General features: G+C 38.2%; 1 protein-coding gene across 9 annotated transcripts in view; it reads left to right on the top strand.

Moving 5' to 3' along the window:
• ARHGAP24 (Rho GTPase activating protein 24) overlaps positions 1-27,393 on the top strand; it is a 720,487-nt gene that overhangs the window by 547,172 nt on the left and 145,922 nt on the right. Inside the window, exon 1 of one of the 9 annotated variants that reach the window (XM_070614423.1) lies at positions 14,706-15,119. The exons of the other annotated variants lie outside the window; for them this stretch is intronic. The gene's annotated coding sequence lies outside the window, so the exon portion shown is untranslated. Of the gene's footprint in view, positions 1-14,705; positions 15,120-27,393 lie in introns of those variants that run through there. 9 annotated transcript variants of the gene reach the window in all.

The following is a 27,393-nucleotide window of genomic DNA, read 5'->3' as shown; positions in this document are numbered from 1 at the left end:
TTAGTCGTTTCAAAAATGGTACAGTGCAACTGAATATATTTGTACGTGTAAAAGCTTAGTTAACACTCTTTAGCGCTCATCCCGTTTTTTTTATTTTTATTTTTTTTTAGGTATAGAATCTATTTCAAGACCCTCAGTGCTTAGTTCTAACATCCTTTATTGTTGTGTAAAGTTTCTGGCTCACATAACATTCCAGTTAGGCAAGCTTAGAGGATAAAGGAAATTTTTAGTGGGATGACAAGGATGGGGCTTTCCAGACCAGAGGAGTGCTAAGTGGTAGAAAAGGATCAGCAACTTTCAGGGGGAGAGGGAACAGATGGCACAGACAGACTGCAGAGAGAAGGCAGTGTGTGCCTAGCTATGGGATTTCTCCTTCCCCTCGTTTCCCTGGATTCAGCCTCAGCTGGGGCCCCAAAGGTCTATTTGAAAGTACATGATTTTTGGAGTTAAATCCTGATTCATCACCTGCTAGGTATGTAATTTGGGGCAAGCCACTTAAATGCTTTAGGCTCAATTTTCCTCATCTGTAATGTGAGGATTATAAAATGAGATAAAATGAGAGTCTCTCTTTCAGGGCCGTTGGGAGGATAATAAAAATATGTATAAAGCCCTTGGAACATTACCAACACTCAATAAGTGAAACTTCCTCCTTAAAAATTTCAGCCTTGCCTTTCATGTAAGTGAATTACCAAATTTGCTAGACAATATCTTCTTCAGCTTTAATTTTCAGCACAAAATAGCTCTGTGACTTTGAGAAATGCCCTTAACCTTTCTATAATTCGGTTTCTTCACATGTGAAATAACAAGAATAATACCTTGAGTGACGCTTCAGCTCTGCAAGGCCCTGGCGCTAATAGCATGCTCTCTAGTTTCTTCCTGCTCATAATTAAAGCAAAGTAAGGCATATGCAGCAAGATGCTTCATAATGCCGCACAGTGCGATTGTCAGCAGCGCGGACTCTGCAGCCGGAGGACCTGCATTTCCACGTATGGTTCCTCCATGTGACACGGCTGAGTGATAGTGGGCAAGTCACATAGCTCTTTTATGCCTCAATTTCTTCATTTTCTGGACTTCCTTTGCACAATTTAATTTTCCAGTAGTGTTATAGAGAAAATCTTTTGTCTTCAAACTTTTATTACCTCATCTGTCCTGCTGGTGCTCTACTTCCAAATGTAATAAATAATTCTAATGAAAATATTAAATTGTTTTACCATAAGTTGGCTAAATACCAAAACTTCATTCTCTCATCTCAATCAAACAAAAGTATGTTTCTACAGTGTGATTTCTCTTTTAGTTATAGGGCTATAAAATTATTATACCAAATGTTCGCTAGAAATTTGAGGTATTGTCACAACATATTAGATTTTACTAAAATTGTTTACACAGAGAAGAGAATATGAAGGCAATGTATCCATTAATCATACACATTCATCATTTACTTGGTGGATTTTACTTTTCTCTTTTTTAGATATGCTTTTTTTGGTGAGGAAGATTGGCCCTGAGCTAACATCTGTTGTCCATCTTCCTCTTTTTTTTTTCTCCCCAAAGCCCCAGTACATAGTTGTGTATCCTAGTTGTAAGTACGTCTAGTTCTTCTATGTGGGATGCCGCCACAATATGGCTTGATGAGCAGTGTGTAGGTCTGCGCCCAGGATCCAAACCAGTGCACCCTGGGCCGCCAAAACGGAGTGTGCAAACTTAACCACTTGGCCGTGGGGCCGGCCCCTGGATTTTGCTTTTCATGAGTGAACCTGAAGGTTCATGACATATGGTACCTGTACAAACATTTCTATATTCATGAAAGGTTTGGAACATTTCTTTTTCAATGTTAAGGATCTACCATAGTTAACAGGAAAAAATATTGTTCAATCAATATTTTTAACTTAATAGTAAGTTAGGAATTTGAACTACAAGGCCACTGGCATCTTTACTAATACTGAGGTCCTGTGATTTTTATGTGTTCCTTGAAATGTTTATTGGCTACTAAAAATGGCAACATTTGAAATGATCTCTAGAGATGTAATTAGCGTGAGTCAAAAAGGCTTTGTCCCAAGATACTGAATTGTAAATGCTATAAAATATTTTTAGTAAAGATTTTAAAATTATGTAAATTGTAAAGCTTCCCTTCCCTTTAGCAAATGTTTACCCGTTATTCCTCATCCTAGCAGTAGGTTTACCCTAGAACTTGGGATCTGGGAGCTGTTGAATATGGATAGAGACAGAGTCCTAGTCAAGGGCCATGAACTGCCCAGCTCAGAGAGACTAGGTATGCAAGGAGGGCATACTATTGCCTGCCATCTCATCTGTCTCTTATATTCAGGCTACTTGATCTTCATGACAAAATTTCTTGATTGATTCTACTTTAAAATTCCATCTTTCTCTTGCCATTACTTAAATGTTTATCATTTTATCCCACTAATAATTGTAGTAAAAATCAAGAATTTTAATGATAAAGATGCAACCCCAATTAAGAGCAACTGTTTACAGATTGGAGAAAATCTTCACATGCTTTATCACCATGTGGATAAGTTCAAAATCATCAGGAAGGTCTAGAGAAAAATCAATATGTGTATTACATGCAAAATTGATTTAACATGTTTCAGGTATGCTCATGTCATTCTTCTGTGCAAAATACATACGTACAGAGAAATGAAATCTGGTGACATAATTAGCATTTTCTTTTATAATAAATGCTATTTTTCAATAATAATTATCAGAGCTCTGAGTAAGTGAGAATCTCTCACCTTCCAAAACGTCATTTTTGTATCTTCTTTATCACATGATTGTTGGATAATAATAGCTGATTAAAATAAACCTTGCTGTTTCTATCAAATATAGGTTCATGGAGGTTTTAATAACTATGAAAGCAATATCTTGAATTCAACGTTATTTTTTATAACATCCATTAAGTTCCAAAGAAACTAATTCACGCTCCCTTCAGATTCTACATAAATCTAACACAACATTTGATTCTTTAAACTGGATTTTCTTCACTCACCAAAAAATATCTTCTCTTGCTTTAAGGAAACTACTCCCAGCCTTAATAATAAAACCTGATTCTCCAAGTTGTTAAAGAGAGTCTCACATGGGGACACACAGCTCCACTTCTCTTTCTCTGAGTTCCTTGACTGTGTTCTTTCCTTCAGGAGATGAGTTTCTGTTAGCTATTGGCTGTCATCACAACGATGTCTTCATAGGGTCTCTTGCTTTCATAATTTTACCAATAAGGCTTCCCATTTTAGCCAATAGAACACCTGATACAAGGCTAGATTCTTACAAAAGACCCAGGGAAAACACAAGGAAAATAACAAGCAACAAAGTCATCAAGCCATGAAATACCACCTGTTCTCCAGGGTGCCTGCCTCAGTTGCACCGTGGCCCCTCTCTGCTCAGTGCTGTTGGCTCCGTTGTAGGGTCTACCACTCAGTTGACTTCCTGGACATGCACATTCCTCAAAGCTTAGACTTAAGTAGGATAGCCAGAAAATAGTTTCTTCCTCTACTCACTGAGAGCCTTCTTCTGGATTTATTTTCTTTTTCAAAGAACTACCTCATTCCAGGATGAATGAAATCAGAAATAGTCATACTCTTCATTGGAAAGACCATGACTGAAGCCCACGACAGAATAGTAACCACGTCCGTATACCTCAGTGGACCCAATATTCCCACAGGAGATAAGCACAGGGGCAACAGGGAAGCAGGTCGTTTGGATTTCTCCATAAACAGCCTTCCTTTGACCAGCTGGAGCAATAGATCTATAACAATGGGGAGAAAAGACCTAACTACCTGAGTAGGAATCATGAGAGAAAACTTTGCAGTAAAGTAGAAATAACAACCAATGGAGAATCTCATTGTGTTTTCTAGGCCTGACTCAAATGCTCAATATCTATGTGACTTTGGGCAAGGGGCTTTTTTACATGAGCATGTCAGAGTCCTCAATTGCAAAATTCCCACAGTCTTTTTCATATCTATGAGTTCCACATTCTTCAAAGTGGAACGTGCCTAAATAAACAATCCTGATTGATAGACGTCCACCATATCCTTACTTGCAAAGTATGTTCTGGGTTCAGATTAGGAGAAGATATAAAATGTAGGTGTAGAAAACTTATTGAATTGTTTATTTGCTAAATAATAGGTGAAATGTGGCAGTTTCCCCGTTTCCCCCCGTAATTCATTTTATTAGGATTAAGAGTTTTACATCTGATTGTATTATTAAACTGGAGTATAAACAGTGCAGTGAAAGTAATGCTTTTAATGTAAAGACTTTTACTAAGATATTTGATACAAAATCATGGCCTTTGTGCCCCAGATCTTGAGGTCTGTGTTGGTGTCTGTCCCAACTGACCAATTGTTTTGTTTTGATGAAATTTTTGGTTAGCTTGATCTGTAGCTGATATTCTCGTAATCTTAGCTATTAAAATCCAAGCCTCTATTCCTCTCTGATATAAGAAAATGTTGTGTAATTGACCATTTACTGGCTGATGTTGATATTATGAAATTGACACTGAATTTCCTAAACTTCGTTTTCCTTATCTATAAAATGGAAATTATTATACTCACTAAGTCATTTCTCCATAAGTAGTTTCTTTTTCCTCAGAAAGGTGACAAAGGAGCCAAAGCATAAACTTTCAGTGTCACATGGGCTCTTTTCATTCCCTTGTCCATTTTTGCCTAATTTGGGACCATGTAAATCAGGAAAGAAACGTTCAAGACCACAGCAGGGGTGATTGGTTTTATCATCAAAAGGCCTCAATTAGGTGTCAGCAGATCCTTTTAAGTGTGTTCCCCGGCTTCTGATATGACTGCCCGTAACATTCAGAACTTTTATGAGAAAGTGAAAACCAGTTTTAGGTAATATATCTTTTCATTAAAGAGAAATAGGGCTCCACTTTGGCTTTCTTCCCTACACTGGGTCCTCTTCCTCCTCAGTGGAATCTGTCTTGTGTTTATTTTCTTCTCCGCAGCCAGTTAACAGCATTTATTGATCCCTGCTGTGGGGAGAGATGTTTATTTCCTCCACCATTGCCTGTGCCCATTGTTCATTCCGAGTCTTCCTCTCTCTCTCAAGATGTCACAATAGCCCTCTTCACGACAGATTGTTTGCCATTATATGGATTCTTTTTTGTTGCTATTTTAATGGGAAATGTCATGGGACTTGCAGAGGGAAGCAGTTATCAGAAGAAGTATTTTGCAACCACTATTTAGCCCATTGGAAAAGTTGTACAACTGCAAAAACTGTATGGAAATGCTTGGGAGTTCAGTTTTTCTGCATCATTCCTTTATATTTTGCTTTATGAATAAGTATTGGTATGAGCCGATGGGAATACACCTTTATATTGTGCTCTTATTTATACTTGCTAGCAGTAAAAGTCATGGAGTTGATTTAAAAATCAATGAAAATCAATGTAACACCAAATTTATAAAATTTAGCACAGATTATCGTATAATGACAACTCTTTGGATTTTCAGTTTACATGTCATTTCAACATCCAATATCTGATTGAAATCTCTTTTTGCTGGGTAAGGAAGTTGAGATCTAGGGAGGGGAAGTGGTTTGCCCAGGGTTGCTCCGTTGGTCATTGGCATCCGCCTGACTCCCAACCACTCCCTTTCCACCCAACAAGGAAGGACACCTCCATTTGCTGCTGATTCTTGGGGGTACTTAGATTTCCCTTATTTCTCTAATTCCTCTTGTCGAAATTTGCAATGGTAGAGAAAAGAAGAATGAATAAGAAAAATATATTACTGCAAAATTATGTTGGTGTTAAGGAAGTTCTTCTGCATATGCACACTTTATATCCTTATGATACGTTTTATTATAGACTTATGGAATGAATATCCTGCCTCATATTTGAGTATAATTCCTTAAAAGTGCTCTATTGACATAACTGAAGTAAGTTCAATTTAAGAAAAGAACTTTATGTATGACTACAAATTTGTTTTCATTATTATAATACTCTATTTTTTCTAGTCTAAATAATGGGGAAATTGTGTGAACATATTGAAAAAGTATCAAAATACCAATTTTAAAGTAGCTATTAAAACTGTAAAATGTAGGGAGCTGGCCTGGTGGCGTAGTAGTTGGGTTTGCGCACTCCACTTCTGCAGCCCAGGGTTCTCTGGTTATAAGCCCCAGGGTGCGGACCTGCACATCGCTCATCAAGCCATGTTGTAGCACGGCAGTATCCCACATAGAAAACAGAGGAAGACTGGCACAGATGTTAGCTCAGGGACACTCTTCCTCAAGCAACAAGAGGAAGATCGGCAACAGATGTTAGCCTAGGGCCAATCTTCCTCCCAAAAACAATGACAACAAAACCAACTATAAAATGTAAAATGTGAATAATTTTAAACATGCCTCTTACAGTGAAGAAATGATTTGTGACTTGCAACATGGAAACAATGACTGTTCTCTTCTGTCATTAGTTTTAAAGAATTTTTTTTATATTTAATGAATGAAGACTTCAAAGGATCCACACACAGAATTTATCAAATAAAAATTACAATGGGTTCTTTGGATGACATTGATGTTTTGGTAAACAGAATATATAAGTCATCATTTAGAATTTATCATCATGTATAAATGAAACATGAGATCAGCGTCAACTTGTGTCATCATAAATGTTTTATTGGGATAAATGTTTGTCCTTGTTCTAGGAATAAAAATAAGCATGGTTGGGGCTGGCCCTGTGGCCGAGTGGTTAAGTTCGAGCGCTCCGCTGCAGGCGGCCCAGTGTTTCGTTGGTTCGAATCCTGGGCGCGGACATGGCACTGCTCATCAAACCACGCTGAGGCAGCGTCCCACATGCCACAACTAGAAGGACCCACAATGAAGAATATACAACTATGTACCCGGGGGCTTTGGGGAGAAAAAGGAAAAATAAAATCTTTAAAAAAATAAATAAATAGAAATAAGCATGGTTAAAAATTTACACAAATAACTTGGACTAACAGAACACAGAAAATTGGTATATGGGTTAGAGTATTCAACACAACTTATAATAAATAAATGTAAATGTGCTTTTTCACTCACCTCCACCCCAAAAAGAGATGCTTTAAACCTAGTTTATGGCAATTTTTGCCACCTAAAAACAAAGTTCCCAGTTAGAATAGATTTTTTGACCCAGTGATCCTTTTTCTAGAAATTTGTTCTAAGAGAAGACTTTGAAAAAAGAAATCTCCAGAAAAACAAAAATGTTCTTTGTAGTATAATAGTATAATTTTACCAGAAAAAATGGAAATCATCAAAATTTGTGCCCAAAAATAGAGGAATGTATAAATAAGCTATATCATATTAATTCAAAAGAGTATTATGCAGGCATTGAAAATAACAAATATAATAATAATTTTATTTATATATTTTACAGTTTACAAGGTATCTTTTTAATAATATCTCATTTGGTGATGGTGGAGACAAGGAAAAAATGCTTATGAAATGTTCAAAGTGAAATAGTAAATAAAAAATTTGTATACAAACTATGAATAACCACATAAAACTCTACACGTGGATAAAGATTGGAATACATATATATGTGCATATATGTAGATAGATAGATATACACATACACTGCACAGGTGAGGGGGTGTAGATACTTTCTTTAATATTAAGGTATTTAAACTTAAACAAAAACTTGATATTAAATGCCTAAATTTTAAACAGGAGACATAGTGTGATTATTCCCTTTGAATAAAGTGAAAAATAGGCTTTTCATGATAGAATAGAATCCATAAAACAGATCTTTTACTAGTATTTCTATATGAATGCATAAATTGTGTTTTCAATTGTTTTTTTAATCAACCAAGATGAAACTTAATACATGATATTAGCTCATCCCATAAAAATAAAATTTAAGTGTATTTAAACTTTATTCAGCTTCCAAAAATAACTCTGGAATTCTAACATTAGCTCAATTAAAGAGTAGGAATAATGCAAACACATACATTTGCTAATTACAGTCCAAATGAAGATATAACATAAGTAAAAGTATTTACTGTATTCATTAAGAGAGTTTATTGGAGATTGTTGTTTTGTAAATATCAAACTTACCTATATTTGAGCCTCTAGCTCAATAATATCTGAAGAGCACAGTGTGCTCCCAATTTCATTTGTGTTGACTTTCTGTTTAAAGAGCAAAACCCATCCCCTTGAAATATAGCCATGTTCATCTAATGAACCTTTTTCTCTATCTCAGCATGTCAGAAAAATTTATTTCAATTTAAAAAGGAAAACATGAGGCCGGCCGTGTGGCATAGTGGTTAAGTTGTGCACCTTCTGCTTCAGTGGCCCAGGTTCACAGGTTCAGATCCCGGGTGTGGACCTACACCACTTGTCAGCCACACTGTGGCGGCGACCCACATATAAAGTAGAGGAAGGTTGACACAGATGTTAGCTCAGGGCTAGTCTTCCTCAGCAAAAAAATAAAATAAAATAAAAATAAAAAAGGAAAACATATGGCTATGACTTAACTGTTGAAAGGTAAAGTGCTCAATTTATGTGGATTTGGTCTTGCTGTTTCTCCAGTTCCTCAAATGTTATTTCAGCAAACAAACAAATAAAACATTAGTAGGTGAGTGAATTTTAGGCTGCATCTAAATATTCTTGACTGACTTCAAGACTTTTTGTGCTCAACACTTCTGTTCTCAAGAAATATATACATTGAGGACCCAAGTGTGCCGTTTAATTACCAGGCTGCTATTTGTTCATTTTCTTGAAATTCCTGAGTTCTCTGCTGCCTGGCTCCTGGTTAGGTCAGAAAGATATATGGAACATCCACAAGGGCAGGTAAGGCCCAAGTCACGTCAGCAATGCAGTCTCTCCCCTAGGCACCCGCTCACCTCCAAAGACATTTGTGTTGCCATTACTGAAGAGATCTCTCTGAAATATGTGTTAGAGCAAGATCACTTTTTAGAAGACAGTAGATTTTCTTGGTCATGTGTATACTGTTAGTTCATAATTCCCCTTTTAGAAATATGTAGTGACTCCCAAACTATGATTAGGTATTCATGAATGCATGTCATGCTATTTCTATTTGCACCATATCCATTCTCTCTATATTTGAGTTTACACTCACACACACACCTGTCACTTCCCCAATCTCCCTTTTTTCTATTCTAAAAATCAGTGAAACTATTCTGTATTTTTCTTATGTTGTAATACTGCAGCATCTAGAATTTCTTATGTGTACTCATGAATTTTTATTTATTAAATTTTTTTGTTTTTTGAGGAAAGTTAGCCCTGAGCTAACATCTGCTGCAAATCCTCCTCTTTTTTCTGAGGAAGACTGGCCCTGAGCTAACATCCGTGCCCATCTTCCTCTACTTTATACGTGGGACACCTACCACAGCATGGCTCGTCAAGCGGTGCTATGTCCATACCTGCTATCCGAACGGGTGAACCCCGGGCCCCCAAAGTGGAACGTGCACACTTAACCGCTGCACCACCGGGCCGGCCCCACTCATGAATATTTTTAATGCAGACGGTAAGAATAATGACAGTTACAGGTCTAAAGGCTGAATTTTTCCACTTTCAGAGATTATAAACTTGGTGAATTGTCTTTGTCAAGAAATATATTTTCAAAAAGGATTCCCACATATCATGAACTAGAATTACTGGTTTCCTTTTTTCTTCCTTTATTTCCATGTTTTTTTCTTTCTTTCTTCCTTCCTTCCTTCCTTTTTTTGTACTACATGGTAATAATAGTCATTGCAGAACATTTGGAAAATGGAAAAAGATCAAGAAGAAAATAAAATTGCTATAATCTCACTATCTAGAGATAATAGTTATTAACATTATAATGCATATTTTTCTATACTATTAAATATGTATTACAAAATTTAGATAACATTGCACACACTATTTTATAATATGCTTTACTCAGTAAATGCACCATAAAGTATCTTAAAAATCCTAACATAGTGCTCTAAATTTCAATCATTATTGTGCTATGGCACACGGATGTATCTTAGTTTAAGATACATTAAAGGGCATAGACACTGATACTTTGAAGGTTTTACCCTCAAGGATCCCCTTGGTAGAAAACAGGAACACCGATGTTCCTGTGTGTCGCCAGCCTCTGAGAGGAGCCCTTACCCAAGTCCTCCGGTGGAACAGCAGCTGAGGCTGTAATCCTCCGGCTCCGGCTGCCAGGGGGCTGAGAGCCCTTCCTGCAGACCGCCTGACCATAATGTCCCGTCATGCTGTGAGGGAGTGACAAGTACACTGCAAGACTGCAAGACTATTTTCACAGAAATTTCAAATATCTCCAATGATCTTGATTGTATATTTTAAAAGAACTTTAAGTGCTCAGAAATACCTTCCCTGCGTTCACAAAGGGATAATCTTCAGAATTTTTTTCCTTTTATTCATGCTTCTAAGTATTTCTTTTACTAAAACCACTCAAATATATTTAGGAGAGCATTCAGTAAAACCAGGACAGTTGGTCTTCACATCATAGAGTAGAAAAGACATTAATAGATACATCTTTTTGCGTCCAGAAAGAAAATCACCATCCAGTAAAACAGAGAATAATGTTTAAAAATACAGTAAGTTATGACTGCTCAGGAAGTGTTCGATTTCAAGATTTTAACGATATGTAGGCTGACTTGACATACGTATCTTTAGGCATCCACACAAAATAGTTGAAATCCTGAAAGTTTACACGTTTCAGATTACTCTAAATTTTCCCCCAAATGACCTTCAACGTTTTAACAGTATTTGCTCCTCGTGGCTAATAGGTTTCATCGTGTGGGGTTGTTTCTAAGGCCTAAGAAAAGGAGTCAAATTGAAGGGAAGAGCCGGGAAAACTGTGTTCGAAAAATATTTTTTCTCATTAGATTACAAACTAGAAACAAGTCCATCTTACTCATCCATGAACCCAGTTCCACCCTACGTGGGAAGAGTCTGAGACTGTGAAGCCGGATCTCCTTGCTATCCGTGTGAAGTTGAACACCTCCACCGGGACACGTCAGGAAGACGGCATCACTGGCGAGGTAGCAAGATCCAAATAGAAAACCAAAACATCTTATTGACTTTCTTCACCCGTTGCAAATACTGACCCATGCCTCCAAATGCTTTCTTCTTCACACGTTTAAACTTTAATACAAATTTCTTTTCAGTACATGATTCTGAAATCAGGATCTCAAAATCCAAGAGAAGAAATGAAGGCTCTGAGACAGAAAGGGAAGAGGCAATGTGCTCGTATTTTCTCCCTCTGTGGAATTACTCTCAGGCAAACACTAGCTGAGTGTTTGCAAAACAAAATACCTTAATGAGACAGTATAATCGCTTGAAGGAAGTGCCCACAATTATGTTTTCATTTTTATTATTTCTGAAATGAGAGATAATTGAAAGCTTTGCCAGTGGATTTTTGTTTTGTTGAAAGATTACAGCAATAGTGTCGAATTTTTTTTTTTTTTAATAATTCTGACTGTGGTGGTTTTTTCATCCTTTCTTTGGAAATAAAATGGGCTTGGGAATGAGAGCTTTTTCACTTTACCATATGTTATATATGTCATTATACACTTCACACTGGATTAATTCTTTTTTTCACTTCATCTTTAGTTAAATATGATACCACCAGAAGAAGTGAGTTGTACTGAGCGTCAAAATGCATATTCTAAGCAAAAGTCACAATGAAATGAACAACAAATAGCTGAGGACCCTTGCCTTCTTTTATGTGGGCTGATTGGCTGTTTAGGATGTTGTTAGTGTTTTGGGGTTTTTTATTCAGAATTTGACTTGAAAAGTTGAGATTAAAGTACCTGCCTTTATTCTTTTTCTTCATCGTTTATTGTGACTTGTTACTAATTTAGTTGGTGGCACAGTTATAGTTCTCTCTTTAATAGAAATGTCGGAAACAAACTGATTGTATCTGCAAAATTGTCAAACTGATAGTCGTCTTTCTGAGGCTGGATTTGGGGAGGCTAGGAAGGCTGGTTTTATGCAGGGATTTTGGATAGTGCACTTTGCAGATGGGAGTGCTAGAAGCAGGGGCAAGGTAGAAGCCTCCAATGGCATTCTCAGGAAAGATTGCAAAAATATGGCAAAGCGAGAGTGCAGGCAGGAACAATTTAGCCTACATGGTGGATTTGGTATGCATTGACCTGCCAGCTTGCAGATACAATTTCAGGGTTCCTTTCAGCTGGCAATGCCACTTAGAAAGGGGAGAGCAGAAACATGTACCTTGTAGGCCTGCCGTTCAGGCTGTGCCTCTAGCTTTTCCAGTAACACTGGTAGAAAGAACCTGGCATTTTATTAACATCCTTAGACTCAGCAGACTGAAAATTATGACTCTGCAGCTATACTCTAAACTACAGTTAAAAAAAATGTCTCTCTGCTACATTTAAGGGGAAAAGATTCCCTTGCTGTCTCGTGGGCATTCCTAAGGATCTGATAATTTAAGGAAATTAAAAAAAAACAATGCATTGCGTGTATGTTGAAAAACAGAGTGATATCTACTATAGAGGAAGACCTCTGAACTTGTGTCTTCAATCTGAAGACAGGAAGGACCAAATTTACAAAAGAATTATTGGGGCTGGCCCTGTGCTTAATGGTTAAGTTAGGTGTTCTCTGCTTTGGTAGCCTGGTTTCATGGGTTCAGATCCCAGGCACGGACCTACATTCATCAGCCATGCTGTGGCAGTAATCCACATACAAAGTAGAGGAAGCCTGGCACAGGTTTTGGCTCAGGGTGAATCTTCCTCAAGCAAAAAGAGGAAGACTGGTGGCATATGTTAGCTCAGGGTGAATCCTCCTCAACAAGAAAAAGAATTATTGGCACGTATTAAGAAAAATTGGGTTTTTTTTTCCTGTATCTTGCAACAGCTTCATTGTTAAAGAATCAAAACGTGTTTTTCTAAAAATTTCTATGCTCTTTAATAAAAGTTAACTTGTCTAGTAAATACTTTCAAGGAGGTTTCTTGGTAATTTGGTAAAGAATTCCAAGAAATTCTAAAGAATTTTGCCTTCCCTATCCCCATTATTTAAAAAAACAAACTTAATTTTCTTTCTCTTTCTGAGAAAGTTATAGGTTAACAAATTTTCTCCAAATATGGGACTCTAGGCCATGCAGACCTTGTTTGTAATTGGAGCCCCACCACTCACCAGTAGCAGTGCACAGGCTAATTATTTTCATCTATGAAATTGGAATAATAACAACTACATCGTAGGATCACTATGAGGATTGAGATAATATTCATGAAGCTCCCAGCCTTCTACATCTTGTAAGACAGGTGCTCACATTGTCACTTCCTTTCTTGTTCCCTGCTGGTCTCCCTTTTCTGGTCCCCCCATTCCAACAACCTAATCTCTAAATAATGCATACGTAATTGTAGGAACATTAGCTTGAAAGCCCAGATGCATTTGTTACTGAATTAACTCAGCAGTAAACTTGGCATTCTGTTCCCAACGTTTCCCCGTCATTAATCCAGACGGGCAACCCCCTCAAACACAGGAGTACATGAGGACACCAGGCGAACCGTGAAACCAGCCACGCACGTGAGCATTTTCTATCAGGGTTTCAGCTGGTCTGGTTCTGCCTCAAAGACCACACAGAGCTCATGTTGCTCATAATTAACTGACTCTGGCCATGTGGTGGCTGCCATCAAGATCAGCCATAAGGAGGACAGTAGTTCAATAAAATCCTGAACTCTATTTATAGCCTACTTGAAACAAACACTTTGCTGTGAAGCCCAAGGAGTCCTTGAGAACACAGAAAGTAATTCACTTGTCCCAGGACTAACTCGGGCAATCAAAGGGAGGAAAATGCAGTGAGTACATTTTTCTTAGCACTCTATAATTCACAAAGTATTTTCTCCTACACGTTGTCCCATTTCAGCCTCACACCAAACCAGGAGGTAGATGAGCTGACACTAGTAGTAACAAATCCCCATTTTATAGATTACAAAACTGATGCCTAGGAGGTTAGATAAATTGCTCAAATTACACAGCTGGTGAACCGTGGTGGCTGGAGGAGGGGAGAGGAAAGTAACTCAAGAGCAAGAATAATTTCCTGATAAAGCTGTTGATCTAAACTTCAGTAAATCATTGTTTACTTATAAGAAACATTACATGACTAAGAGAAATGTTTTGTAATGTACTTGCAAGCTTAAACGTTGTTCCCTCCCCATTTCTGTTGGGAAAACCAAAATATGAGAAATAAAAACCTAGAAAGACTCTACCAGGAAATATTGATAAACATGTTTGGATCTGTCTATAGCACATACTTGCAGACGATTATATTTTAGTCAAGAAGCGCCTTCTTGAAACCCTTCCAAATTAAAATGTGCCTAAGCCAAGATTAATCTGGAAAAAGATAGTAGGAGTTTTTATGAGAAATTTTAATTGATTCTGCCAGTCATCTCTGAAATAAATACATCTTTACTATCTTTTTAGTATGGGGGGGTTTGCATAATTCCAGTATGGACATAAAAAGCAAGACTTCATTCATATAATTAGTTTATGAACCAGAAATGATTTTACTCTTAAAAGAATTATTTTATTTTGATTTTGGCAAATACTTGAATTTTTTAAGACCTTCCTTTAAGCCTCGTTACCTGGAAAGGGTATGCAAAAACTTTTTGGCTTGAGAAGGATGTCTGGGCAATTAGAACAGCTACACTGAAGTCTGTGTGTGTGAGCGCGAGACAGAGAAAGAGAGAGAAAATTATTGCTTAAAGAGTGACCCTGGATTAGCAAATTGGCTCGGTGCCATTTGGAGATTCTCAGATTTACTGCTTCTCTAACTGTTCTCGAAGCTCTGATTTATGGAGATCAGAATCTCTTGAAAGGCAAGGTGTCTGGAGTTTAGGGTCTTTCCTTGCCGGTCCCTCCTCTCCCACACACTCTTTTTGCCTGTGTTCACCTTGTGGCGACCTTGCGGGACTCAGCGTTTTTACCTGAGCTCATTAGCTGGGGAGCCCACTAGCACGGCAGAGAGGGCAGTGGTTTCCATTCCTGGGTGATGGAGTCATGGGAGAAACTGCAGCGAACCAACAGAGAGACTAGGACCCGAGCTGGCTCGAGGGCTTTAAGCGGCTCAGGGCAGAGCAGCTGCTCTGTCTCCCAGCCTGCAAGTGCAGCCTGCGTTTGTCACTGACCACTGAAGTGTGTGTTTGTGCAAGGTGAGAACTGGGTGTTTTTTCGTTAATTTGGAGACAAATTGCCAGGTATTGGTGTTGATTGTGTTGCTAATTTGGGGATATTTATGTCACCACAATTCCAGGACGTAAATGGTGTGTGGTTTTATTTATACTCTTGTTTTCTGTCACAATCCATTCAGCTCGCCACGGTGTCCAAATTGTGGCAACAGATTGGACCTAGTGCTGTTCTTACGCTGAAGTGGGATCAGTTTAGTGCCGTTTGCTTGGATTCTTTCATTAATTGCTGCTGCCAACTGATAAAGCTATTCATATACACGATTCCAGTGCCTATTTGAAAGTGTATGAAAACTGCTTCAGATGGAAATCTGAATTGCTCCTTTTTGGAGTGCTTGCTGGGGTGTGTTCTTAGCTTCACCCATATTTTAGTGGTTGAAACTTTGGAGAGAGCAGAGTGCCTTAGGGTCTGACCTGGTGATGAAAGTAACATGGGAGTTTTCTGTTAGTGTTTGTCAAAATGAAAACTTCTGCTTGGTCATTGGGGGGGGTGTGTGTGTGTATTTGTAAAAACTGATTGAGAACCAAAAGAAAACCAAATAATACTTTGCTATCTTTTTATATGCTTATAATTGATTCGATCAGCTTATAAAGCTTTTGTTATCAACATATTTGAATTTTGGAACTTCGTATTTTGTGTACACAAGGACAATACAGCCACAGTGTGCACTTGCGAAGTTATGTGGGGACATGGAGCTTGTACTCACTGTGAGTACAATAGGAATCCAAAATGTGCTCTTGGCTAAATGGACGGGCCTTAATCCTGCACCAGTTCTGTATGTTAGCTACTCAACTGAATCCATACAAAATATACAGAAGATATATTGTATTATTGTATCTAAATAAATATACGAGAGACTTGTATTCATGAAACACATGCTCTAGAAAAGGGAAAGGTATGGGAATTTGGCATTGTATAAATAGATTAAGAGGGAGTTGGAAAAGCTATCAAATTTTAAATGGAGGAAAAAGATGATACATTAAAATGAGGAATAATTATGATGGAGTACTCAAAAGTACTTCAACTGCTCAAAAGTTCATGTCTAATGAAAGAATAGTAGCATATTTAAGGAAATTCAGAGTCAGCAGAAATGAAGCCAAGAGCAAAAATTCTTACTAAAACATGTTCTCAACCTGTGAAATGTACGTATCTGCCTTAATTAAGTTGAATTCTGTTGCTGAGATTGATAAAAGTGAAATTTAAAACAATGTATATTTTAAAATTTTATTTAAAATTGGTCTCCATTTGGGTAGACTTTGAAAACTAATAAAGTAACATAAGTTATGTTAAAATGCAATGAACATTAAAATTATAAAGTACTTAACAAATAACATGCAATATCAAAATCATTTGTCCCACTTCTGAACAATGTTAGTCTGGAGACAGTCAAATACTGTAAACTGGAATGTCACCTGTTGCTATATACACATGGACTGCTAAGTTCCTTGGATACTCTTCATGGTTTCTTGCTTTCAGACTGTGTTAGAACATGTGGAATAGGAGCAAACACCTGACTCTAACATTGTCCTGCTTTCTGTGTGAGTTAAGAACAGCAGTAGTTTCATTTGACAGGTTTTGAACTTGAGATGTACAAAAAATTGATTGTTGGCCTTTCCATTTTGGAACCTGTACTACCTTGGCTTTTCTGCTGCTATGATCTAAAATTTGGCTCCTTCTTTAAAAGGGTATAAAATGACTTTGTCACCATATTCTCTTATCACTGTTTTATGAACGTGAGTGTTCGCATCTCCATGATCACTGCAGTCCAACATGTGCCATTGCAGTGTCCATCTGGACCCGTGGTCCCCTTCCGTACAAAAAGACTAGAAACTTAGTCATCTATTTGATGAAGCAGAATTAGTGTAAACAGCAAGAAAAGCCTTGAATAGTGTCTGTGTTTATTCTTTAGATAACTAGCTTAGGGCGACATGCGAAGAGATTTAAAAAGGTTTAGAGATTATAGGTACCGACCTCAAAGCACATGCCAATCTGTTCAAACACATTTACTTCTGTGCATTTAAGCTCTCCTGGTTAAAGGAAAAGATTAGCCTTTATTTATGTATTTGATAAGTATCTCTAATTTTTTAAAAAGCTTACACTTCTTAACACATTATGTTCTCGTGCTCTCTCTTCCTTCTTCCAGCTTTATTCTTTACTCGAGACTTTAAATTTACTAAATCCTTAATTTACTGAACCTTCTTTCTTTAAACCTACACTCAACCTCTTCACCTTGGGCAAGAAAGCAATTAGGATTTATCTCCTGGGACTAGAGAAAGACCCACCTTCTGGGAGATTAAGAGATGACTGGGTGGTTAGTGGGAAAGAATGGGAGAAATGGCAACCAGGCAGGTAATGACCGGGTCTGTCATGCTGAGCATTTCTGCTATTCATGCTTTCTTATCTAACTAGTCTGTAACTAGGCTTGGAAACCTTTATCAACAATTGTTTACACATACCAACATAGTTACACTTTCGCAAAGACTGTTGTTAAATTGAGATTAAATATGATTTGTAGTATGTGGGGTTGGCTTAAAGCTAGACAGTAGTTTTTATGTCTTTTTACCTTAGTATTAAGGTAATTAAGTTCTATTCTGCCTAACTCCTCCCAAAGTGGTATAGAGTCAGATGAAGTAATGAGCACTCACACAACTTTTACTATTACCTCCTGATTCTTTAGAGTAGGCCTAAGTTGTTTGAGGACAAAAAACACGGAAGGCAGAGTGTGTGATATGACTGTTCCTTGGGTTGATTCCCTCTGAGGCCACAAAGTGTCCCAACAGTCGCTGAGCTCCTTAGTGGATCACCAGCTGTGAGAACTTGGCAGCTGGAGTAGGAACAGGTGGCAGCAGCCATTCTCCATTGGAGACAGAGACTAAAAACATTTTCTACAAGTCTGTTCAAGAGGTCTGCCTCATTTGTCTTGAATCCAGTGCATCTTCTAAGAAGATGGAATGGGTAGTGTCTGGTGCCAGAAGACGGGCCCAGGCTGTGCCTGCCTGTTGTCCTTGGACACCGCAGGAAGCTCCTATGGAAGTAGCTTATCTCAAATACACATTTTTACAACCAATAAAATTCCTGTTTTTTAAACCTTTAAATTATTTGCACTAGGGTAGGCTTCAAACCTGATCCCAGGGTCTACCCAGGTTCCCTCTAATAGCCACCCCCCACCACATACAACAAATAATTGCTCAAAAATAGTAATAACCAATTAAACTCTTTACATTTTAAGAGCCAAAAAATTCTCACCAATATGTAGTTCAAGTAATCACTTCAAGACAATGTAATTACAACTTCCAAATATTTGTAGTGGCCAAGAAACCATCAAAAAGAAATTATTGCAAATTTTCCTTTTACAGGCATGTTAGATCTTAAGGGAATTTTAAGAATTCTGCTCCAATGTATCAAAATCCATTAAAAGAGACTTTTATATGCTGTCTTCTGAGAGAATATTTTTAAGATCAAAACGCTTTGAATATTTTGATGATAAAGTATAATACAACCTGGAGACCGTCCCTTCTCTGACTCCTATTCTCTTGTAGAATGGGGTTTTGCTCCACCGAGAGCTCCTATCAGAACACGCCAATGTGATAATGGGGATTCTTTTGTAACTATAAAGGAGTATGTTTTTCTTTACAAGTTTATGTAAGAACTATATTTTTAAATGTAGGTTTTGTTATTATTCAGGTATAGTGAGACCAACAGATCAGGAGACGACTGCCATTGAAAAGACAGTGTGCTATTCACAGTTCCCAAGAAAAGGGGGCATGCCACATCATGGGGGCCACATGGGGAGGCACTGGGGTAGGTCAGGAGGCAAAGGGAGAGGGGAAAATGTGGGCAAGAGCCTTTATTGTAGTTTACATGGAAAGGAGAAGGTGAAGCAGGATAAGCGGGTTTAGGATTGGCTGGTTTGAATAATTTCAGCAAGCTCTGGGGCATAGGGGCTGTTTCTGGTTGTCTGGTACCTGGCCCTGAGGTGTTTAGGGCAGATGGTTAGTGGCCCCGAGTGTGAGAGCCTCATGAGAGCCAGATAAAGGACCTGGTGAGGTGTGGGCTCTGGATTGGCTTATTTGCCCATGAAAGGTACACTACCGGGCGAGTCTTCAGTTTCTCTAGGAATTGGCTAGCCCTGGGAGGGGCAGTCTCTCCAGGGTCAGCAAGGTCCCAGATGTCAAAGCATCAGAAATACAAAAAATAAAAAGGCATAATTAATACAAACTAACACACCCAAACGAGAATAGACTACTTTGTATCATTTTGCCAAGTGTGGGGTTCACCTGGTTAGTCCATTTTTGACAACAATCTCTTGACACCAAATATACCCCATCAATTCAGGTACCTCTACTAGTAAACTCCAGAAATGTTTTTGTTTCACTGGTTTTTGTTTTTTAAATTTAATACTTTAAAACAACAAAAGGGTTGAAAATAACTGAATCCTCTTTACTGAATAATTAGGTCCATTTTACTTGTCCTACACAGCTATGTGTTATTTGATTTAGAGTCTAACAATAAATGCTTCTATATTAGGGTTCTGGTAAAACTCTTAATTAGGCTAGGATTATTAAGGGAATTATCTCTTTGCGCATTCACCCTTCACCTTTGGTTGAAATCTTCTGGCACGCAATCATATAGAAAAAATAAATGATTAAGTCAACCAAACTCATTGACAGAATTTTCTTCAGATTCCCTAAGAGGCTTTTACCCTGTTTTAGTTCTGGTTTTCATAATAAAGAAATTCAGAAAAGAAGAGTAAAATATGTTGATTATTTTGCTCAAACAAAAGCTGGATCTCCTGTTGCTTAAAAATATCCATAACCAGCTGTGCCCTTATAAACAAACATACAATGTGTCGAGGGACATGCATAAATTGACTAGCAATTTAGTTTCAGCTGAACTGGCAAAACCGTCATTCATAATATCTTACTCCCAGAGTCAGCAGCAATGTACAGAGGGATCAAAGAACTATTAATAGTTGAATAAGATGATTAATTTATCAAATTAGAATAGATCAACATGTGCTGAAAATAGCCAGTAATCAAGGAAGGGGAAACCGCAGAAATACGGCATTTTGCCCTTGCATTATTTCTCCCTTTCATTTTAAAACATTTAGGAAAGGAGAAAGCATACATATGGTGTCTCAATGGAAAGTTTCTCCATTCCAGTTACTGGAATTTCCCACAAGAATTTAGCCTGTAACAAATATGAAACAGTGGGGCAAGGACGGGTGAGTTGAGGATAGGTATTGGTACAACTAGATAGCCGTGTGGGGGAGGGGGATAAAAAGGCTTATCCCTTACAGCAAAATAAATTCTAGAGGAGTCAAAGATTTACGTGTAAAATATGAAACTGTATGTATGCTAAAAGAAGGCTCTGGTGTGCGAACTAACACAGAATAGCTGCTGTCCCTACCATGTCACCCAGCAGCCACGAGCAGAGGGAGAAATGGTGTCCTGCTCCTGGAGAGGTGCCTGCTTGGTGATGATCATGGCAGTTACCATAGCAGAAGGGAGGTGTCGAAAGTGGTCCTTTCTCTGTCTCACCTGCCCCAGCATCCTTTATGTCTTTGAGAAGCCCCTATTCCTGAGATGAAGGAAAGCAAAGAAGGTATAAATATAAACCCCTATTTTTTTTTTAATTCCAAAGTTGATGCTTTGTGTTTTATCTTGGGGCCAGATAAGTGTTAGGAAAAAATTGTAGACTTATTTCTTGCTCTCAACTCTCCTGTTTCCTAGATCTGACACTTGATTGAGGCCTCAAGTGGCGTCCCTCTCTCTGGTGTCTGCAGGTTTCTGATCTATGATTTCCATTGGTGTGACAAGGGAATGAGACACTGTCAGCTGTGTGCTGGCCCTTCCGCGTTGTTATCAGACAAGACTGAAGCGATTCCAAAAGCTTTCAAGGGTTGTGTACTGGGTGGGGAACAGGAGAGCTTCAGTTGGAAAGGTTTTTCGTTAGGGTCTGTGGATTCTTTCTTCTTTTTCACTTCCTATTCCTCTAGTTAATTTCTTTATCCTGGAATTCCTCCCCCACCGTGACCTCCTGTACCACCTCACACCATCCTCTGACCTGGATAAAAGAAACACTTATGTCATTCACGCTAGGTTTCTCAGACTGGCAGGCTATTTGGAGCAATGTGCAGTGTTCCTAGCAACAGATTAAGGCAAGTCCACAGCACTTCAAAAGCCTGCAGGCATTGAAAAATCACAGAGGACTACTAGTTATATTTGGAACTTCTGCTTTGTGGATTTGTATTAAGTAAGAAACCCAGAAAAGTTCTAAGTGTCTTTTGGTGTATTTTTAATAGAAACTTGGAAGTTATAACCAGCTTTCTGGCACAGTCATGATGTATTTAGTCAAGGTGCCGCGAATGAAGGCCAAGTCTGTCTATGCTAAAATGTAAAAGTAGGGCGTATAAAGTGCACTGGCACTCACAGGAAGGTGATCTTAATTATCAGGGATATTTTAGATTTGTTAAGAACACAGGCACTAGGGTCAGCTAGACCTGTTTTGGAATCTATGAACAAGTTGACTATGGGGAAGTTACTTAACCTTTTAAGCCTCAGATTTTACATCTGTAATACACTATTAGCATAAATCACATATTTTGCGTTAAAATGATAAAATATTTATGTAGACTTTTCTATAGTAGAAGAAATAATCAAAAAGCTGATTAGTATAGATTGTGAATGGAAATGTTTCTGCAAACAGGATTGCCACGATTTTGCAGAGGAGTGAGTTTTCCCTAGATCAGACAAAAGGATAAAGTTGGGGAAGGTGATTAGAGAGAATAAAGAAAAGTATAGTGAGAGATAAAACAGGGTAAATCTGACAATTACGGAAGGGAGATCAGATTATCATGTATGCAACCTCCCTCCATGGGGCCTAACACAATGTCTTACTCATAGCAGGTGCTTATTTATGTTTGAAGAGTCAATGGATAAGAGGAAGAATGAGATAGTAACAGTAATGGTGGAGGGAACTGGAAGGTTGTATAAAAGAATAGTTAAAAGCACCCCTAAGATGTCCTATCTGAAGTATACTATTTGTGTCTATAATACTCAAAAAAAGAGAAAGAGACAACAAACCAAAAAGAATAGATTCTTAATCATAGTCCATAAAGTGGAAGAGTGAGAAATCAGTGCTCTTTGAACACGCAAAGGAATGACACACCTGTCAAATCAGAGAGAAAGAGACTGTGAAGTCAGCTTGGTTTCTGGTAGAAGTCAAAAGGTGAACCCAGAGCTCAAACTGGAAAGACCATTAATCTTAAACAAATGTCAAAATAGGATGAGGGCCTCAACATAGAAGCTTTGGCATTTGGTGAAGGGCAAAGATTTATCATCTCTTGCTTTGCTTTATTTAGTTTCCCAAGGCCTTGCCCATTAAATGCCAATATCTCCATTTATTGTGAAAACTTGAACACTCCTATGCTTTTGGAAACACCCCTTGAGGGAGTGGTACCACTCCTAGTTGGGAACCATAGAGTGTATCAGAAATAAGGTGAACTGTATGCCAAAGTGCAATGGCCAAGCTTTAGAAGCAAGAACTTCATACCTTTGACTTTCATGGATCTTGGAAGTATGATTTCTACTCTTTTAGAGTGAAAGCAAAGATCTATAATAGCTTTTAAGTAATTTGTCACTTTGCTGAGGAATGTATTTGAATCATGTTTGGTGTGAGGCTGGTTTGTAGGGACCTATCATTAGCTAGTGAGTGAGATTAGCTTGCCTCGTTCTCGCCCAGACCCTCACATATAAATCCATGTTGGTTGTTTTTTCTACTTTTGTTCATTGTAAACTCACATAATGTGGTTTTCAAAAAAACACTTTGTTTCCCTGTAGAAAAATGGCTCTGAAAAGAAAAGCTATTTGTAGGTCTCCTAAGGAAGTGCAAAGGATGTGAAGAGGTAGAATTCAAGGGAGATTCATAGGCAAGAATAGTTTTGAATACATTATAGAATTCAAATTTGGCGGTATTGGCAATCTATGTCAAAATGAGTCCATGAAATGTGTTACAAAACAACAGCAGCAACAACAACAAAAGTGATTCGTAAAATTATTTTGTGCCTTATAATTTATTTTGTCTATGTTTATAGAATTATTATATTAAGGAACCACTCCAAGTTATTACTTCTATCTCCTTTTCTGAAGGAAATTATGTAATATAGAAGTATTTGAGAATTTAGAGATTCCCAAAAATCTCAGTATATGTCCCTTGAGAAAGTTAAAAGTCGGGTTTGTTGGTTCCTAAGGGGAACTAACAACAGATACCATGAATAGTACATTTAACCTGTCCCATTATCAACACGTCAGTGACTGGAGGACCGACCCAAGCTCTAGTCTTAGGCAAACCTGAGAACCATGACCTACTCCTTTGTGTGACCTTATCTGTGTGTGGGATGTTGTCCTCACATTCCTCACGTTGCACTGAGTTTAGTGGTACACTGAAAGTTTCCGTATGTGTCAGAGAGGAGGAGGAAGAAGAAGTGTCAGGGGAAAGGCCTTAATACAGTAGCTGCATTGCTTTCCTCAGGCTGCCAGTTCCACAAACTGAGTGGCTTAGACAACAGAAACATACTGTCTCACAGTTCTCTAGCCGGAAGTCTAAAATTGAGGTATTGGCAGGTCGATGTTCACTCTGAAGGTGCTAGGAAAGGATCTGTTTCAGGTCTCTCCCCTCGCTTCTAGTAGCCTGAGGCATTCTCTGGCTTGTTGATAGCCGTCTTCTCCCTGTGTCTTCCCATGATTTTCCTTCTGTGTGTGTCTATCTCTGTGTCTAAATTTCCCCTTTTCATAAGGATATCAATCATACTAGATTAAGGCCTACCTTGTTGACCTCTTCTTAACCTCTGTAAAGACTCTACCCATTTCCAAGTTCACGTTCTGAGGTACTGCTGATTAGGACTTCAACATGTCTCTTGGAGGACACAATTCAACCCATCGTACTGGCTCGGGAGAGTTGATAATAATGAGAGAACCGAGGAAAATTCAGACTGCTTTATAACCTCCATGCTAGTCAAAGTGTGGTCAATACGCCAGTAGTACCAGTATCACCTGAGAGCTGGGTAGGAATGCAGAACCTCAAGGCCCCGCCTAGACCTACTGAACCAGAATTTGCCTCTTTACCTAGATCCCCAGGCGTTCCATTTGTACATTAAAGTCTGAGAAGAGCTGTTCAGAATAAAGCCCCATTCTCAATTGCCAAGAAGGAGAACAAAGGAAGAACAGTGTTTATGTGCAGGGGCCTCATTAATATGTGCATATGGTAAGTATGGGTCATTATTCCAGCACAGCTATGACACAGGTGTTTATAATGGTCATACTGACCTCTGGAGGTAGTTTTTGGAGTTAAGTCTCAATTATCATTAATTTTCTTTACTGCAGATTAGCCCTCATGAGTGAACTCAGGAGACCATCATATACAGAGATGGCTTGAATTCTTTTTCCTACACTTATTTGCTTGAGCAAGTTGCTTCTTTGCTGCCAACTTGGTCTACAATTTGAGTTGACCCAGTTAGCTGAGTCATGCAACTTAATACTGAAATAAGGCCCACTGAGGAAAAATAATTTCCCCAGTAGTATTAGTGAAAAGGCGTTTAAGACTGTAGCATCATCTTCTAAGTTATTGAAAACATGTGAACTCTTGCTTCACTTACTTCTGCCTTTTCTGTCCCATGGTTTTGTGCTTCCCTAAAAATGTAATTCAGCCGAAAGTTGTGGTTGTAGAGTCTATGTTACATGAAGACACGTGGAAAGACAAAATTTTAAAATAAAGAGGAAGAATTGAACTTTGTCCTGGAGTCAGCTGGGCAAATACTTATAATAGGAGGGGAACAAAGGCAGCTTCCTGAGAGGAACTCTGAGGACATGGTTCTCATGGGGCTGAGGACTTGGAGTGACATATGATTGTCCACAGAATTAAAATATGCTCAGGAGGAGTCTGCTCCCCTAAGATCCGGGATATCAGCAAGTATGCAACATGAACCATATTCTGATTCTATTAAAACTGCCATGCTGTGGATAATATTGTCGATAAATTTCCCTACATGGGAGCGATCCTTTGTACTGAAAATCAGGGAGCTCTTCCTAACGTTTATACCATCTTCTCTTGAGAGCTCTACTGGGTTGATTCCTAGATGAGCATTAGTATTTCCGATCTGTTAGCTTTATCTATATATTAAGTAGTAAAACCATACTTTAAAAATGTACTAGCTACCTCATTTAATTGTCTTGATCATTTTTCCTGCTAACATTCTTCATTGGATTTGAAAAATATTAAGAAAGAGTAGAGAACGTGTATTGTTATTATGTGCCAGCCACTTTCCTAAGTGCTTTACATACTTAAATGTTTTAAATTTGTACAATGATATAAATTACAGATGAAGAAATGGTACAGATGAATAAAATTGTACAGATAAGGAACCTGAGGCAGAGAAAAGTTAAATAAGTTGCAACATCAATTAGTGTCAGAGTCAGAATTCCAGATCTGATTCTAGAACCCATGTGCATTACCACTGTGGATACTGCATCTCAAAAGAGACAGGTAATCATTCTGAATATATCATTAAAAGGCCAAAATAAGTACTTTACAGTGTGTTTTTAAAATCTTTTTTATTGCACAGACAACTGTTACTGTAGGTGGGTCTGCCTCTTTTTTTCTGGAACTGTGTCCTTCCTGAAGTGAAACATTCGAGGCACATTTCCTTTCAGATATTACTAAATAAGATACTTTCCGCACCCTCCCTTCTCCCTCCCTGACTCCGTAATGTCCCCATGAGCTTTGCCATGCATCTGCTGTCTTCCTTATTCATGGAAGGACCCACGTTGGATGTTTCTGCTCTTCCTTTCCTTGCTTCTTCCTCTGGTTGATCGGAGCCCCTCGCCTTTATTTGTTGTTGTTGTTCTGCTCTATATGCAGTTCTAAAAAAATCATAAGTCAATTGCCACAACCTGAGCATTGTCCATGCGCTCTCATGAACAACTAATTACCTTAGATGGCATCTAAAAAATGTTTCATGCCTGCTTAACTCCAGAGGGAAGGAGAAATGCAACAATGACAATAAACTAAAAAATGGTAGCTATTCCGATTGCTGTTGGAAATCATAATGAAACAGAGTAGACTCAATAAAAACAATTGCACAAATTATCTTAAACATGAAAAATGGTAACTTGTAAATATGTGTTGCTTACCATAGTCCTTGCTTCCAAGTAGCTTTCTCAAAAAGGAAAGCATAGATGTTGATTAGAATTTGGATGTCAGAGGTTAGAAACTTTCTCGTGTTCCATATTCTTACCTCTTATCCATATTATTTATCCAAACTTGAATCCCTGATGGCACGTTTATGTTCACATATAACATTTTTTTTAAAGATTGGCACCAAACATCTGCTGCCAATCTTGTTTTTTTTCTTTTTCATCTTCTTCTCCCCAAAGCCCCCCAGTACGTAGTTGTATATTCTATTGTAGGTCTCTCTGGTTGTGCTATGTGGGAGGCCGCCTCAGCATGGCCTGATGAGTCGTACCATGTCCACGCCCAGGATCCGAACCGATGAAACCCTGGGCCACCAAAGCAAAGCCCGCAAACTTAACCACTTGGCACAGGGTCGGCCCCCACATGGAACATCTTTATCGCGACAGATATAAAGCATTAAACCTGCATTTCTCTGGTTATCTTCCAACGTTTTTGAGAATAAAATAAACTTGAGAATAAAATAATTTCACTCTGTTGACCAAGCAGGTGTAAAATAAATGCTTTTAACTGGAGTTAACTTGGAAGCTACAAAGTTCCTTTCTGAGGAAACTCAGTGACCTGTATCCGGTTGAAGAAAACAGAAAAAAAGAAAGACAAAAATCACGTGACAGAATAAACTTAAATAAACTATGATAAAAAATTACTTAAGAAAACTAGTGCCAAGTTCACAATTACTCAAGGGACATGATGAATCATTTTTTCTGAACTGCATTTTAAATCTTGCCTTTAAGCAGTGAGCTTGTATAATTAAAAGCCATGAAGAAGAGAGAAGCTTCGGAGTGGACACTGGGCCCAGCAGGCAAGCAAGGTGTGATAAACTGTGTGGTGCTGGGTGCATAGCATTATAGTTGGCCTGTCTGACCTCAGAGATGCCATGTCTCTTGCCATATTATTTGTTTCATATGATTTGTTTCTCACTTGTAACTGCTCTGGATACAAGGTTTTGAATGGTTGGCAAGATTGGCCCTAATGGCTGTGGCTTTGACTGTG

Source organism: Equus przewalskii, chromosome 3, assembly GCF_037783145.1.
Source record: "Equus przewalskii isolate Varuska chromosome 3, EquPr2, whole genome shotgun sequence".
In the NCBI taxonomy this organism is placed as follows: Eukaryota; Metazoa; Chordata; class Mammalia; order Perissodactyla; family Equidae; genus Equus; species Equus przewalskii.
This window is presented reverse-complemented; position numbering and strand designations above follow the sequence as displayed.